This window comes from Arachis hypogaea, chromosome 17, assembly GCF_003086295.3.
Source record: "Arachis hypogaea cultivar Tifrunner chromosome 17, arahy.Tifrunner.gnm2.J5K5, whole genome shotgun sequence".
Lineage (NCBI taxonomy): Eukaryota > Viridiplantae > Streptophyta > Magnoliopsida > Fabales > Fabaceae > Arachis > Arachis hypogaea.
The window spans coordinates 68645377-68648820 of record NC_092052.1 but is presented as its reverse complement, the minus strand read 5'-3'; positions in this window follow the sequence as shown (position 1 = coordinate 68648820).

Sequence of the window (3444 nt, the reverse complement as noted above, 5' to 3'; positions counted from 1 at the left end):
ATGTTACAAAAAAACACAAGTTATGATAATAACAAGCCCAAAAGGTTACCAAAACTAACCCCAAGGGCTTGGAAATTACTTTGTTTTTCAAAATAAGGTTGCTAAACAAGCAACTAGGAGTGCAGCAAAAGTCAGAAACATCATTTACAAAATAAAGAGTTTAAAAAGCCCACAAGCCGGGCTACCTACACAAGCAATTAGAAAATTCACTAAGAGTCCTAAGGCTCCTTAGCAGCATCAACACGGGGCGAAAGAGGACGAGTCCGAAGAGGTACGGCATCCACAGTTTCATCATTCCGATTCAAGATTCGACAATCAGGTTCTGACTCGGGATGACTGGCCTCAACCGAAGGAATTGAAGAAGTCGGCACCTCAGATACTTTGGCAGCAGGCACGAAGGGAGGTTCAACATCATCGTCATCAGGGTCGTCAGGAACAATCTTGCCATCCTTTACAACATTGTCCAGACTAAAGAGAGTAAGGTCGGCCTCAGGTGCAATAACTCGAACCTGCTCCTTCAAGTTCTCATAAGCAGCATTCACACTGCCCACAGGGTGACCCTGGAGCTCGGAATAATCAACCCGGGCCTATTCCAACTCCTTCCTAAGACGCATCACTTCCCTATAGGACGTGACGTAGCTATCCTTGTGCCTTAATGCGGTGTCTTCAGCCAACTTCACAGAAGCCGCCAAGGCCATAGAACTAGCCTTTTCACCCTCTAATTCTTTCTCCACCTTCGCCAACTTTACCTCCAACTCCTCCTTCAAACCTTCTATTCTATCAAACTCTGCCTTAGCCTCCAGCATGAAAGATTTTGTAGCATGAACCGGGATACCCTGAGTAGTTCGAAAAAGAGCCGCACCCATATGAGCCATCTTCACACTACTTCTAGTTATGAACTCCAGGTAATGAAGAATGGACACATCATCCATTGGAAGACCTCTATAGGGGCAATCTGTTGGTCGACAAACTCGACGGCATCAAAATCAGGGGCATCAAGGTTAAAAAGCTCAGATGTTTTTTGCTTTTTCGGAAGAGGAGCGCCAGCACCAGCAGCTGAAGTTTGCGGAGGGTCAGTCAGACGAACCCGGGGAGTAGGGATCACCCTCCTCGGCCCAGGTGAACTCGGCACGGATGGCTTCGACTGAACCTGGGACGACCCCTCTCCGGCCGCTTTGGCTGAGATGTTTTAGGCTACAGTAGCCTTCCTGGCCCTCTTGAAGGCCTTCATAGATTCATTATTTTTAGTCATATCTGCAAGCATAACAGTGAGAAATCAAGTTACAAATCAGAAAAAAGCTTGCAGAAAATAAAATCAACAAACAAAGAAAGAAAATCGATCACTACCCAGCTCAGCTCGGAGAAGTGAGGGGTCCCCTAAGAATTTCTTGGTATCAAGATAGGAAGGCTCCCTCCAATTCTCCTCCAACACAGTCACAAAGGCCTGCTCGACCTCGTCCAACATCTCCCATGAATACTTCGACACAACAACGTTCTTTTGCCACTTTAAAGGAAAAGTGGGCTCATTATTCTCATCCAAAAAAAAGGGCCGAGCTCCTTCAACAGCTCGGACCTTGAAGAAATAGTTCTTAAAATCACGAAACGACTCGTCATACATAGAAAAAACTTTCTTCCCTTGTGAAGCTCGGAAAGAAACCCAGGCAGCCTTTTTCTTCACTACCCCAGGTTTTGTCAAGACAAACAAATAAAAGAAAAGGGATTGCAAGGCAGGGACGTCAAGTTCACGACACAACAATTGAAAGATCTTTATAAAGCACCAAGAATTGGGGTGAAGTTGGGATGGAGCTACATTGCAAGACCACAACAGATTGGTCTCAAAAGGAGTAAAAGGAATGGTGATGCTCATCTGGCCAAAAAAGAAATCGTATGCATAGAAAAAAGGACGGTCTCCAGTAACTCGAGTAGAGAAACAAACTCTCTCTTCAGAAGTAGGGGGTACAAGCTCATAATTCTCTTCCTCACTATCACTATTACAAACCCTATAAAATTGCCTAAGCTGCTGACAAAATTCAGAATCAACCAAAGAAACACATAAAAGAACCATCGAATCCACCCAATCAGCCATGCCCTCAGGGACTTGAGAAGATGTTTCAATAATGTTCTTGCGAGAAGACATGAGGTCAACTAGTCCCACAGCAAGAAAAGAAGAAAATAGATAACTAACCCAAACATCTCGGATAAAGTCAAAAACCATATCAGAACAGCTCGGACAAGCATGACACCAGAGCAATACAAGCAACAAAAGGAAACCCCAGGACCCACACTAAAGATCTAGGGGCATCCTTTGGAGGCAACTTATGGAACAAGGACTCAGGGAAACCTACAAGTCTACATCTCTACACATCTTAATAGGAAGATAACACTCTGAGAAGAAAGTCACGAGCTACAAATCAAATAAAGTCATCAAAATAACTACCTCCCAAATTCACAGTCGCAGACGGAACTACCAAGCAATGAAATTATCAATAAGAAGTCATCAAAAACGCCACCTTTTTTAGAAAATAAACACCCCAAACAAACAAGCCACTAGAGAAAATCGTTACTTTCTACAAAGGATCATCAATAAAATCATTAACATAGCGAAAGTCATCAAAAGGAGCAACTTTCTGGGCAAAGTAAAACAGGTTCATAAAAAACCAGAAAAACATGCAGCACAGCGACAAGCGAGCACGACAATGCAAAAAAGATTCAAGCTTTCCAAACATGCATTCAAGCAAAACCAAAACTTTACCAAGAACCGAAGGAACAAACAACAAAAGAAGCACAAAGAAAGAAAAAACCAACCTGAATGAAGGAAGAAGCTTCGAAGGAGATTGAAGATGGAAAGACGGAATCGCCCAGAAAATCGCCGAATAATGCCGCTACGCAAGAAAGGCAAAATTTAGGCAAAAGCAGAAAGCAAGAGAGTGAAGGGAGAAGTTACAAAGAAAAACGAAAGAAGAGAAACCGTTTCTGTGTGCAAAATTCAAAATAAAAAGCCAAGGGAAATGGGGCAATTAAAACCAATTAATAAAGGTATTAAACCCTCGCACGTTCCCAAGAACAGAGCGCTGATATAAAAGCGCGCGCTCTCAGAAGAAAACGTTCCACATTCAAAAACTCTACAAAAAAAGAAGTCGACGAATGCTCGAGTTCGGCTTCACCAGAGAAGGATCGGAGTCTAGGACTCGACCTCAAAAAGGAAGACCAAGCTCAAGCAGGGGCACTGTTCACACCCTGGGTCGATCTATCCAATCCGGGATGTTCAGTAACAAAGCGACCGACCTCTTCAGGTGAGGCTATCCGACCTCTACTCAAAGAGCTCGGCCTAATCGACAAGAAAGCCCGAAAAGGGGCCCAACTTAAGGAATACGACCCAAATCCAAAGGCATCCCAAGCCTATAGAGAGAAGGGCGGTTCCCTTGAAGATAAGCTGACCTCACT